This window comes from Elephantulus edwardii, unplaced genomic scaffold, assembly GCF_000299155.1.
Source record: "Elephantulus edwardii isolate Elephantulus edwardi_28Jun2011 unplaced genomic scaffold, EleEdw1.0 scaffold00043, whole genome shotgun sequence".
NCBI lineage: Eukaryota > Metazoa > Chordata > Mammalia > Macroscelidea > Macroscelididae > Elephantulus > Elephantulus edwardii.
In genome coordinates, this window is record NW_006399793.1 from 16,120,725 (window position 1) to 16,135,485 (window position 14,761).

General features: G+C 37.9%; 1 pseudogene; it reads left to right on the forward strand.

Annotated features, from left to right (window-relative positions):
• Nucleotides 1–4,926: 4,926 nt before the first annotated feature.
• Nucleotides 4,927–5,955, forward strand: LOC102867673 (annotated as a pseudogene).
• The last annotated feature ends 8,806 nt before the right edge of the window (nt 5,956–14,761 follow it).

Here is a 14,761-nt window from a genome sequence, read left to right on the forward strand (position 1 = left end):
CGCAGGAGGGGAAGACCCTCTATGAGATGGATTTATTTGGTGACTGGGGTAATTGGGATGGGTGTGTCAGAGGCAGTGCGGTTGGCACAGGATAGAGCAGGGTTTAGGGCTGTTGTGCATAGGGTCGCTATGAGTCGCAAATGACTCAACGGCACATAACAACAACAACAACATACATTTCCTGCAACTTCACTCATTGGGAAGACTGAAGATGACCTTCTGTTCCACCTGATTACTGAAAGGCTGCAACCAACACCATCTAGACTTCCCTCAAGTACTTTACACAGACCATGAATAGACAACTGCAGACACATCACTATCCTCTAACCCTTAGAAGACAGGAGATGAAACACCAATAGTTACAAAACTAGCAAGTAATATAAACTTTTACACTGCTCAGTAAGATATGTTGTTCTTGTTGTTTTGTGCCATCAGGTCACCTGCAACTCATAATGACCCTATGTACAACAGCTCTGAAGTCCGCCCTGTCCTGAGCTAGACTCACTGACACTGACACATCTATTCCCATTGCCCTAGTTATTGTATCAGTCCATCTCATCTGGGGTTGTCTTCTCCTATACTGATCACCATTCGTAGCATGAGGTCCTTCTCCAAGGATTGGTCCCTCCTTGCCACATGCTCAAAGTATGTGAGACAGAGCTTCAAAATCCTAGCTTCCAAGGAGAAACTAGGTTTCACTCTCTCCAAGACAGACTTATTTGTTTTCTTGGCAGGCCATGGTATGTTCAAGACTCTTCTTCAGCACCACATCTCAAAGGCACCGATTCTGTGAAGACCATAGCCTGGATTAGGCGCACCTCTAGGCATATCAAAGCAAAATAATGCAAAGACAATACCACCTCAGTGTTTCTGAGGCAGAATAAAACTTTAAATCCATTAGAAAAATAAAAAACCCAAAACAATAAACTGGAATAAAAAAACAACCAAATATATAATCAGAAAATGTTTCAGAGGAAGAAATCCTTTTTAATTTCCTGATAAGGAATTGAAAAGAATGATAGTTAAGTGTCTTCTATGAGTTGTTATTGTTCTTAGGTGCTTTTGAGTTGTGACAATCCAGAGTGACTCTATTAACAACAGTTCTTACCTTCTCAGGAATACTTGAGTCCATTGCTTCAGTTACTGTCAATCCATCTGGTTGAGATTCTTCTTTAATTTTTTGTTTGTTGTTGTTGTTTTCTGGCCCTCCATCTTTCCAAGCATGATGCCCTCTCCAAGGAATAACATCTTCTAGCAATATGCCCAAAGTACGTGAAGCAAAGCTTTATCATATTTGCCTCTGGCTGCCTTTCTCCAAGACACGTTCTATTGCTCTTCTCGCAGTTGATAGGCTATTCCGTGCTCTTTTCCAACACCACAGCTCAAAGACATTGATTTTTCTTCAGTCGTCCTTATTAATTTTCCAGCTTTCAGATGCATTGCAAGTGATTGAAAAGATCATGGCCTACATACATGCACCTTTATCCATCTGTTGAGAAAAGGAAAACAAACAAACAAAAAACCATGTTTTTTTAAAAAAATGATGGAAGATCAGTTAGATAATAGAAATAGAAAATTAGAAACAATAAAAATCAAACCGAAATTGATAATATTATGACAAAGTTGCAAAAATTATATATAGTATGGACAAAGAGCAGAATGGAACTAATTCTTCTATTCTAATCTGTTAGAGGAAAAATTTGGAAAAAGAATCAAAATTATGTTAGACAATATCAAGAAAATACATGCAACTGGAATTCCAGAACAGGGAAAGACAAAGAAAAACAAATACAAAAACATGGAAGATTTAATGGTGGAAAAATTCCCAAGCATACAAAGTCGTAGAATATTCATTGAAGAAGGAGAGAAAATTCTAAGCTGCATAGAATCTAAAAGAAAAAGATTAAGACATATTATTAAATTATCCAAAATAAAAGACAAAGAATACCGAAAGCATCTTGGGAAAAATGAAGAGAACTTACAAAGGTACAGTATAGTACAGTGATTCTGTATATCCCCTCCACCTTATTTTGATGCTTTCTGTCTCATTCCATATATTACCTATAGCTTCTTCCAATATTGTGGCTCGAGGCTTAAATTTGTTTTTCAGTTCTCTCAGCTTAAAAAATGCAGATCAAGTTCTTTCCTTTTTGTTTTCCAATTCCAGCTTTCTGCACATTGACCTCCTAAGTTGCCCTTTGAACTCTTCTGTTCGGCTCTTTTACTTCAACATGTTTATCATACCTATTCAAACTGTATGCTGAGCAAATTATAGGAGAAGCTGTACTCTATGAAGCAGCATGTGTCATCAGGATTGGAGGGAGACTCATCAATAGTCTGCATTATGCAGATAATACAACCTTGCTTGCTAAAAGGACTTGAAGCACTTATTGCAGAAGATCAAGGAATGCAACCTTCAGTATGGATTGCATCTCAATGTCAAGAAAACAAAGAATCTTATTCCTAGACTAATAGGCAGCATCATGATGGATGGAGAGGTGATTGAAGCTGTCAATAGCTTCACCTCGTTTGGATCCGCAATTAACACCCTTGGTACCAGCAATCAGGAAATAAGGAGACATACTGCACTGGGAAAATCTACAGTTAGGAACCTCTATAAATTATTGAGGAGTAATGATGTCAGTTTGAAGACTAAAGTGTGTCTGATTTCAGGAATACTCGCTATGCATTTGAAAGCTGGACAATGAATAGGGATGACAGAAAAAGAATTAACACCTCTGAGCTGTGATGTTGGAGAAGAACACTGAACATCCCATGGACAGTCAAGAGAACAAATGGATCTGTGTTGTAGAGGGTGCAGCTGGAGTGCTCTTTGGAGGCAAGAATGATGATGCTTCTCCTCACATACATTGAGCATGTTGCTAGAAGGAGCTATTGCTTGAAGAAGGACATGATGCTGGTAAGGGTGGAGGGTCGACAAAAGAGAGGAAGACCCTCAGTTACGTGGGTTCACTTGGTAACTGCTGCAATGGGCTCTTGTGTGTCAGGGAGTATGAGGCTGGCACAATATAGAATAAGGGTCAAATCTTTTGTTTTGTGTCACTACGAATCATACTCAACTCAAAGGCACCAAACAACAACAACTTACAAAAGAGAACCTGAAAGACCAGAAATCATGATGGCAAGAGGGCAATGGGACAACATATATAAAACTTAACTTTGGAGGAAAAAATGCCAACCAAGAATTCTACTGGTAAAGTCCATAGCAAAACTGTCTATCAACTATAATGATGAAATTAGAACATTTTGCAACAAATTGAAACTAAGGGAATTTGTAAGAACTGGCTTAACACTACAAGGTATCTATCATAAAGGGAGTACTTTGGACAGAAATTCAAGAACATTAGACAAACTGAAATTAGCATACATGACAACATCATTCAGAAATTGACACAGAAATAGAAAAAGTATTATAAATGTATGACATTAAAAAGTAAAGAACTCAAACTATCAGGACATAATTAAGAACAACCAAAACACCAAAAGGATCAGCTATACATTGGTTCTCACTCAACAGCACACCAAAATAACAAACAATACCAAAAAAAGGTATAAGGAATGAAGTCATGGTACTTCTGTATGGAGAAGAAGTCATGGTGATTTCAAGATAAAGTGAAAACTACTTAAAAATTCAGAATAATATGGCAATTTAGATGGTAACTTCTAAGCAATTTAGTAGACTTTCCCATCAGATTTGAGAAAGAAGATTTCATAAAGGCTTAAGAAACACAAGAATAAAAGCAATGAAGGAAAACATATGCAAAATAAACTTAGCACAGAAAAGTCTTTCATATTCATTGTGCGACTTTCAGATGCATAGGACGTGACTGATAATACCATGGCTTGGATCAAGCATACCTTACTCTTTAAACTGATCTCCTTCATCTTTGGTCTTTCACAGCAGGTTTTCCCAGTGTGACAGGTCTTTTGATTTCTTGATTGCTGCTATTGCGAGTGACAATTGTGGATCCATGTGAAGTGAAATAATTGGAAACGTCATTCTTTTCTCTCTCTATCTTAATGTTGGCTATTGATCCACTGGTGAAAATGTTCATTTTCTTGATGTTGAATGTAGTCCATCATGAAGAATGTAGTTTTTCCATCTTTTGTAGTAAGTGATTGAATCTTCATAACTTCTGCATGCAAGTTTGTGGCATCTGTATAATAGAGTATTAATTCTTTCCATTTGAGAAAGACTGAGCAACCCTGACACTCATTTGACTTTTACTCATATAAAAGAATATAAATAAAAAAGAAAACATGGTAGTAATAATAATTGTCAGAACTGATTCATAGCTTACCCTTCAATGAGCTTTTGAGGCTGTGAATCACAGAGAGAAACTGCCCATCTTTCACTGTGAGTCATTAGTGTATTTGAACTGCCAGAGAGGTGCCTTCATTGAGTTAGTCGTGCGACTCCTTACAGATGATGCCACCAGATACAAGCGGTGTACAAATATGTCCAAAATCATGATGGTTTATTTGAATGCCTGAAATTCAGAAAATATTACTATAAGTGAAGTTAGTCACCGTTACCTTAGCCAATACAAGCCCATTACTTTTGAGTTTGTTCTGACTCATAACGACCCTCCATTGGTTTTTGAAGTTATAAATTTTAATGGAAGATTATTCATTTTTATCCTATTGTATTCACTATCGATTCACACTACTGGAGATTTCATGGCCTTTTGATTAACAGCATAACTGGCTACAGAGTAGCCACCAGAGCATCTTAGCTTTGTCTTTTTTTTTTTTTAATGGTCTTTTAAATTTATTTTGTGGAGTCTTATCAGTGCTTTAAGTTTTGTGCAAAAAAATGAAAAGTATTTTGTGTCTCTCTGCTTCTTGTCAATTGACAGATAATCTTCTCTTTTTGTGCATCCTCAGTTGTTGCATCCCTGAGACATGATGATGAAAGTTGGAGTAAATTAATTTGGCTTCATTGGACATCTGGTCACCAGGGCTGTTCTTAACTCTGGCAGAGTAGAGATATTGTTGCCATTAATAACCCCTTCATTAAACTCAACTACATGGTTTTTATATTCCAGTATGATTCCACCTATGGAAAATTCAATGGCACAGTCGTGGCTGAGAATAGGAAGTTTGTCATCAATGAGTAATTCATTGCTATCTTCCAGGAAGGAGTCTCACCAACACCAAATGAGTTGATGCTGGTGCTGGATATGTTATAGAGTCCTCTGGTGTCTTGATGACCTTGGAGAAGGCTGGGGCTCATTTGAAAGGCAGTGCCAAGCAGAGAATCTCTGCCTTCTCTGTCAATGCCTCCATGTTTGTGATGGGCATGAACCATGAGAAGTATGACAATTCTCTTAAGATTGTCAGCAGTGCCTCCTGCATCACTAACTGCTTGGCCTCCCTGGCCACGGTACATCCATTATAACTTTGGCATCTTAGAGGAACTCACAGCCCAGAAGAATGTTGATAGCCCCTCTGGAAAACTGGTATGATGGCTGTGGAGCTGCCCTAAACATTATCCTTCCATCTACTGGTGCTGCCAAGGCTGCGGGCAAGGTCATTCCTGAGCTGAATGGGAAACTTACTGGTATGGATTTCTGTGTCCCCACCCCAAACATATTGGTTGTGGATCTAACGGCAGTCGGAGAAAGCTGTCAAATATGATATCAAGAATGTAGCATAGCGAGTATCAGAAGGACCCTTAAGGGTAGCCTCGGATACACTGAAGGTCAAGTTGTCTCCTGTGACTTTAACAGTGACACCTATTCTTTGCCTTTGATGTTGAGGCTGAATGACCTTTTTGCCAGTCTCATTTCCTTCTATCACAATGAATATGGCTATAGGAACAGTGTGGTTGACAAGGTGGTTCACGTAGCTTCTAAAGATGTTGAACCAGTAACTTCAGCAATAGTACTAGAAGAGAGACCACCAGCTGCTGGAGTCCTTGCTGCAACTTGATCCTCTTCCCACACACCTAACCCACTGAGAATTTTACATCTTTGGCACAGTGTCCATCTAATCCCCCTGAGAAAGGAGAGGGGCTTAGAGAGCCCGTCTTGTCATGTACCATCAATAAAACATACAAGGCCAAAAAATAAAAATGAGAAGTATTTTCTGTAAGTCAGAGTAACTGGAATCTACCTGTGGAATTCAGTTTTTTTCAATTTACAATCCAACTTACATATTTTGCTATGGGGGGAAAAGGTTTCAAATATGAAAAAATTCCACAGGAAAAAAATACCAGTGCTAAACTGTTTGAAATCTGGGTTATGAACGATTATTCTTGGCACAGCTGTTCACTTCCTGATGTGCTGTTTCCTTTGTTGAGGATGTTAGTGGGATTCATTGTGAATATTGAGTCAATCTCAAATGGAAGAACAATTTGAATGTGTTGAGTGCCCTTTGAGAAGTGATTTTTGGAGTTTAATTATGCTGTTTGGCTAAGGTAGTGCTTTTCGACCTATATGGCCCATAGGTGCTTAGGTATGCTTGTACTCTCACACATTGCATATTATATTAAGAAACCCTTCCATTTAAGCTAAGTGGGAAAAGAGCTCAGTGATTAACTTGTCCTTTTGTATTTCTCAAACAGCTTATTTTTGGATCTTCAAAATGATGAGTAATACTATCATTGAGAGTATATTGTCTAGGTCTTGAAATCAAGACTTAAGCTTTGTACCTAAGAGAATTTGCTTAGAGTTATTGACTTAAAGCAGACCACCAGCCAGGTGGATTGACATAGTGATGGTGGCAATTGGCTCTGGAGTGTGTCAGAGATTGAAGATGACACAGAATAAGTCAGGGTTCTGATAGGTTGTTCATAAGGTCACTATGAATCATACTCAACTTGATGGCACATAACAACAGCAACAAAGTTTATTATTGCTTTACTGTTACATAATTGTATTACATTGTGAATACTTATAATGGTATAATATATCATCATAGACTAATTTGGACTGAATTTTATATTTTTTAAAAACCAAAGTGTTAAAAATATAAAAGTTCAACACTGTGTTTGGATAGGCTTGTCCTCCATTTATGGAGGTCTGATTACCTAGTGATAAGGAATTACATCACCTACTCAAAGGTATGCCGTTCAAATCTACCAGCTGTTCCATGGGAGAAGATTGGCAATCTACTCTTACATGATTTACTGTTTCTGAAAACCTGCTGAAAGGTCAGCTATGAGTCAGTTCCACCATGATAGTAAACAACATACTACACTGCAAAAACTTTTACAGCAGGTCAACACAGCTGTGCTGCACATTTAAGTGAGAAATGAAGGCAACAATACTTATGGAGCATAATGGTGCACTGGATACTTCTGCATATAACTTTTTGCATTAACAAAACAATAGAGTCATGCTGGGAATGTAAAAGAGGAGATGAGATAGGGTTCAGATCTGTTTTTCATAGTATCTCTATGAGTCATATCTAACTTGATGGCACCTAAAAACAACACATAATCAATGTGTACAAGTAGTGAGACAGCACTTTGTCATCTTGCCTCCAAGGACACGCTGTCCATACATTTTCCAAGAAGTATCTGTTTGTTCTTTTTGAAGCCCATGAAATATTCAGTACTTTTCTCCAACACCACAGCTCAAAGGCATCAATTGATCTTCTACAATCATATTCATGGTTCAGCTCTCAGATACATAAAAAGTGATTAAAGAGACGCTGGCCTAAATCAGGCACACCTTAGTCCTAAAATTGACATGCTCATCAGCCTGTGCCTGAAAATGTGAAGAATTTGACAACGTGGAATTTTGGAATTATTTATGAATTATACTTACTTTTTAGATTTACTAGTTGGTGAAAAGTTAACTAACTCTTCCTCTGTTAATCAAAAGGTCAATCAAAGATACTTCAAAGAAAAGACCTGGGCATCTACTTCCAAAAAATGAGCCTTCAAGACCCCTATGAAGCAAGATGCTGCATTGCAATCCCAGAAGTACGAGGTTCAAATCCACCAGATGCTCTGCTGAAGGAGGGGACAATCTCCTCCTGTACCAGTCAGATCTGATTTGACAGTACACGTAAAAATAATACAATAAAAATTTAAAAAAGCAAACAAAAACCCTCAAAACCCCTATGAAGCACAGTTGTACTCTGTTATACATAAGGTAAAAAAAGCCTCCAAAACTTTCCTTGTTTCTCATCCTTATTATTCTTAGACTCCTTGTATTTCTCTAACACATTAATCATTCCTAACTTGGTTATAACTCTGCTTTACATGAAGACAAAATGAATGGAAACTTTGTAGATTGGCTCAAGATACATTTTGCTCCACACTGTAGAACTGGTAAAATGAAAGGTAATCCATGGAAAGTGGTCTGAGAGGAAGAAAGACTGCACTGAATTGAGGCACCTAAAATTTTCCTTCATGCTTGTTTTCTTTGGTCTTACCAAATGTTAGAAATTCCTGTTGCAGGAATGTCTTCGTTGGCACCCAGCTACCTCTTCCTAACATAAGTTTGTCTTTTATTTTTAGAGTTTTGTTTTGATCTATACATCTCTTACTTCTCAGAGTGCTGCATTCCATGGGATGATTCAGCTCTGAGACATCAAGCCAGGTGAAGACAAAATAGAAAAAGAGAAGGTTTTGCCAGCTCTGTTCTACTTTTCATCTGTTTTTAAAGATGTATACCCCCCCACCAGTATTTCTCTTCATGTGTGATCTTCCCTCTATTTGTTATAGAGTATTTTGAGTTTGATAACATCCTAGCAATTAAGCAATTCACCTTTTTTTATCATACAGATAAGTTTATAGAGGCCTAGAGATGTAGTTGGTTTGTCAACAAGTATGTATTTATTTACTGGTAAAGGGGTGGTATAGTCTGGAGGAAGTTGTGCTGCTAACCCAAAAAACATTATCTCTCAAGAGGTTCGAATCCACCAGCTGTTCCAAAAGGGAAAGATGGACAATCTCCCTTGGCATTTACAGCCTTGGAAATCTACCAGAGGGTCAGCTGTGTGTCAGTTCTAAATGGAGGTCAATGCGTTTTTTTGAGACTAAGTGGTTTAAAACAAGGAAAGTTCTATGTCACAGTTATGTCCTTATGTTATACTTATTTAATCTGTAGTCTGAAAAAAAAATAATCAGAGAATTAGTGTCTTTAAAGTATAATGTTGCCAGAAGAATCTCAAATCTGTCTTGGAAGAAATACAGAGAGCATGCTCTCTAGAAATATAATTGATGAGACTTCATACCACATATTTTGGACATATTATCAGGAGGGATTTAGTTCCTGGAGACAGTAAAGTAATGATCAGTGAAACAGGAAGACTTACAGTAAAATAGACTGATTCAATGGCTGCAACAGTTTGCTTAACCATGACAGTATTTATAAGAATAGCACTGAATCAGGCTTTGTTCTATTCAGCTGTAGACATAAGAGGGGTAAGTTAGAATTCCCTCAATGGTACAAAGCAGTAACAAAGAATTTATCCCTATTTTCCCCAATTGTATTTTAGTGCACATTTTAATTCCACAACCTGCCAGCAAACTGACCAAATCAAAGAAGTAAAAGCCCATTTATCCTGTACTAAAGAAAAATATGGAAATACAGAAAGTTTTCAAATTATTATGTTTCAGTGCGTAAAAGGAGAAGATTTTCAATCATGTGGAGGGAAGAGGCAGAGAGCTAATATTTTTTGGAAGGATCACTTTTCAGTCTACTGCCAGATTGTTTCATTACTTAGGCATGCATTTGCATGCTCATTTCATGACTTAAATGACCTTTTAAGGTAAATGAAACATTTTTTAATTTCCTCTTGTTGAGGGTGATCTTTCATCCTCCTACCTGGGAATACTTTCACATCCAATTCACTTGGTTTGAACATGTATACAGAAAAGGGGTAGGGGAAGTGGAATTAATCTTATAGGCAATCTTCAGGTTATAAATAAAATCTGTTCCTTTGTCTTTAAGTTGACTTTGTAGGAAAGTTGGAACAGGTGTTATGCACTGCCAGTCCAAAGGCAGGTGGTTAGGATACACTGACTTCTCAGTGGGGAGAGTTGATCAATCTCCTCTCTTCTGATTTACAGCCTCAGTGGAGAGTCAGCTGTGATTTGGGTCCCACTTGAAGGCAGTGAGTATATAGTGATTCAGTTTTGTTATTGTCATTATTGTTGAGTCCAACTCATAGCAGACCCTCCAGTGGGCTTTTTAGATGTTTTAGTTGGCTTGAGAGGAGAGTGTTGATCTTTCTGTCATGGAAGTAAATTAGCCACAAGACTCCTTACTGACTACACCGCCAGAGCTCCATAGCTTTAATATAGTATGAGTAAAGAAGCCCTGTTGGCCGGTTAATGGAAAAGTTAGCTGTTCTGATCCACCAGCTTCTCCATGAGAAAAAGATGACACGATTTGCCCACATGAAGATTTACAGCCTCAGAAACACAGTCACCGTGAGTTTGAATCAACACAACATTGAGTTTGAGTTTAGTGGAAGAAAAGACTTGAAGCATTTTCAATGATTTAAACATTACACATGCAGCATGTGAAGGTGATTGGATTGAAGAATTGATTGCTAGTAAGGAGCTGGTTCAATTGCCCCCACATAATGACAACTTTGTATAACATTAACGCTTAAGTAGATATTCACAACCAGAACACTCACTGTTTATCCAGTTGCTCTGCTGAGAGATAGGCATTCCCTCAGTGTCCTGTTTCTTCTATAAATCTAGAGTAAGCATCCAGGGTCGACTTGGATGTTCTGCCCTTTCTGGAAAACCAATCCCTAGATCAGAATGGTTTTTAGCTGTACCAGCACGACTTTATCAGGATTGGAAATGACATTTTTTTTAACGCTGATGCCAAAAAGCATGAAAACAGACAGCATACAACCATTTGCAAGACTATCTACTTTCTGTTTGAAAACTGAGTAAGTCTTCTCTTCAGTGTACTTCAGGACCCCTGCTCTTAACATAACTGCTCTTTACAACAGAAGATGACATGGTTGTAAATAGTCAGCAAAAACATCAATTCCTCTACTTTCAGCAGCAAAAGCAAATATGAAAAAGGAGCAGAATCATATGATTCTATTTATATGAAATTCTGTCTCTATGGATTTACAAAGTAGGGAAATCTATAGAGACAGAAAATAGATTAGTGGTTGTTTTGGCCTAGGGGTAGTAAGAGAAGGAGAAGAGGAATAAGTCAATGATAACTAGAGGAGATAGAGTTTCTTTTTGAGATGTTGGAAATGCTCTTAATTTGACTGTGGTAATAACTGTACATTATCTGTGAATGTGATAAAAACCAGTGAATTACATACTTTAAACAAGTGAACTGTGTTTTGTACAAATTATATAGCAATAAAACTGTTGAAAATAGAACAGTTGAAATCTGAAATCTTCCTTCTGAAAGAAGAGGCACTTCTTGATAATCCTAAAAACTTGGGGTCTGGACCTGGGTCTCCGTATGTACAATAAAAGACAATGAGCATGCACAGACACTTCAGCCTTGAGCACTACAGCTAAAACCAGTGTTACAAAGTTCCCACTTTTGCCAATATTGCCTGGCCCCTCTCACCACAGCCCCCACCTCTCTGTTTTTCAACAAACTCGGGCAAAGGCTCTTAGCTTATCTCTGCTTTTGTCCATGGGAAGTAGCAGTCAGCTCCATCTCATGTCAGTTCTCCTTGGTCCTCTGCTTTGGCTATAGCTCCTGCTGTTTTAGGTGTAGCTGGAACTACAATTTTTGGGCCCAAAGGATGTATTACATTCTCTTGCTTGTTCTTCGATGACAGGGAAGATCTCTCTCTGTATCAGATGCACTTAATTTAACGGTGAGGCTAGACAATTTCATTGTGGATTGATAAAACTAGCCAATCTCTTTGTGGATAGCCTAACATACCCCTTTTGTATATTCTTGCCCTTCCAAATGGCAAAGTAAAATTCAGTAGTTAGGAAGGCCATTTTGAATAATAAACTCCACACATCCTTAATCATTGTCCAACTTTCAGAGATACAGAAAGTAGTGGAAAAGACCATGTCTTTGAACCGGGTACAGCTTAGTCTTCAAACTGACACCTTGGCTCTTTAGCACTTTGATGAGGTTCTTGAGAACAACTCATCTTTTTATTTTCTTAACTACTATTACCATGGGAGTTGATTGTGGACTCAAGAAAAATAAAAAGCTGGATAATTTCAGTCTTTTCTTCATCTGTCATACTAGTTACTGTTGGTCCAATGGTGAGGATTTTTGTTTTCTTGATGTTGAGACACGGTCAGTCACTATTGAAGACGGTAGTCTCTGGTCTTTTGCAACAAGTGTTTCATCGCTTAGTTTTCAACAAACAAGGTTGTATCATAAAAAAAGAGATAATGAGCACAGATAACATGTTAGTAGTGAACACATCTTCGGGGTTGTGCTTAGCATAATAGGCTGCTGAAGTTAAATAATTAGTAGCTGAAAAAAATTAGGACAATGTTTTAGGAATTCAGTGTCTATAGTTTAAAGCATTTGCTGTGCCATAATACTGTTTAGTGAATTCCTTGAAATTAACATAAATTAAATTTTATGTATAGATTTCAGTAACTGAAACTAGTTGTAGTTTGTTAAGTTGACCAGTTTTCCTCCTTCTATTTAAATTGTATTTAGAAACCTCCAAGTCTTAAATGTCAGTGTTTTCTTTTTTTGTACATGACAATGACAATTCAATGCTTTAAAAAGAGAAAGACTAATTCATAATTTTTACCTTCCCAAAACAATGGCCTGTGACTCGATGGCACTTAGCAACAGTAACATCAACATAGAGAGAGAGAGATCAGCTGGCCCAGTGGACAGAAGGCGATGCTACCAAGCCGAAGGTGGGTGACTTTTAATCAGTGGCCCTCGGGCCTGTCTTTCATTGTTTTTGTTCAGACATTCCTCTAGGTCATATAGCCCTGGTGTATAAGTTGCTGTGCAGTGGTAACTTGTGCTTGCTGTGAGGCTGAGCACTGTGACAGTGATGTGTGTCAAATGTGTTAATGGCTGGTTACCCAATGCGGACAGAGAGTAGGGTGGAGCTCCCCAATTAAAACAAGCTTGGAAGGTGGAGTGGCATCCACTTCCATCATAGCTTGCCTCTGGAAACCCTATGAACCTGGAGAGAGGATGAAAGACACCCATGTGTTGAGGACTCGCCTTCATAGGGTCGTTATGAGTCGCCTGTGACTCGAAGGCACTTAACAACAACAAAAACAATGGCATATATTTTTTTACATACAGTTGTTAATTCTTTATATGCTTATGCATTTAGAGCATTAATTTACCTCATATTATTTATTTTTGTCTTTCACTTATTATATCTGTCAAAATTAAAATTTCTCATGTTTAATGTCATATTCCTAGTCAATATTTTAAATAATTGAATAATATTTCACAGTATCGGACCACCTACTTTAATGTGGTAACTTTTACTCTTGACCACTTAGATATCTTTTGATTTCTTAAATTAGAGAACTATGTTGTAGTTGTTGTTGATTGCCATCAAGTCAAGCACAAATCATAGAAACCCTATGAATAAAAGGCCTGAAGCGTTTCTGTAACTATCCTCATTTATCAAAGGCAAACTATAGCTATCCATTATAAATAGTACTGTATTAAACTTCTCCATGTGTATTCCTTTTGCTATTGTTGTAATGTGTCGAGTTGCCTGTAATTCACAGTGACTTTATGAGTTGTTCTGAACAATAGCTCTGAATTCTGTCTTATCCTGACCCAATCTCACTGCCACTGACACATCTTCCCTATTACTTTAGCCATTGTATCAATCTATGTCATCCAAAACCTTTTTCTCCTTCGCTGTCCCTCCACACTTTCAAGAATGATGCCCTTCTCCAAGGGCTGGTGCCTCCTGGCAACATGCCCAAATAATGTGAGATGGGGCTTCAAAATCCTTTCCTCCAGAGAGCAATTTAGTTTTACACCCTTTGGAACAGATTTGTTTGTTCTCTTGACAGTTCAATACTCTTCTCCAGCACTGTAACTCAAAGGCATCAATTCATCTTCTGTCATCATCAGTCATTGTCCAGCTCTCTGAATACATAGCAAATAATTGTAAAGACCATGGCCTGGGTCAGGTCATTAGATTGACATCGTTGCTCTTCGGCTCTCTAAAGAGGTCCCTGACCGCAAACTTTCCTAATCCATTTTCTTCTTTTGATTTCCTGGACTCAAGCAAGAGAAAATTGTTAATCTCCATCTCTTTTCCATTTATCATGACGCTGCCAATTGGCCTAAAGGTGAGAATCTTCTTCATCCTATCTATCTATCTATCTATCTATCTATCTATCTATCTATCTATCTATCTATCTGATGAATGTTGAGCATCAATCTGTATTGAAAACTGTAGTTCTTGTCTTTCTGCAGAAAACGTTTCAGGTCCTCCTCAGATTAAGTGAGCAAAGTTGTGTCATCTGCGTAATGCAAGTTGTTGATGAGTCTTCATCAATGAATCTTCCTTCCTTCTGATGCCACATTCCTCCTCATAAAGACAAACCACTCATATAATGTATTTCCCATATAGATTGAAAGATATATGGAGACAGAATGCATCCTTGCTCTACTGCTTGATTTTGTACTATGCAGTGTTTCCTTGCTCTGTTCTGACCACTGCCTCCTGGTCCAGGAATCAAGTGTTCTGAGATTCATTCTTTTCCAGGTTTGCCACAATTTTATGTGATCCATGCAATCAAAGCCTTTGCATAGTCAATGAAATTCTTCTGTTACTCTTTGCTTTCAGCCAAGATTCATCTGACATTGGC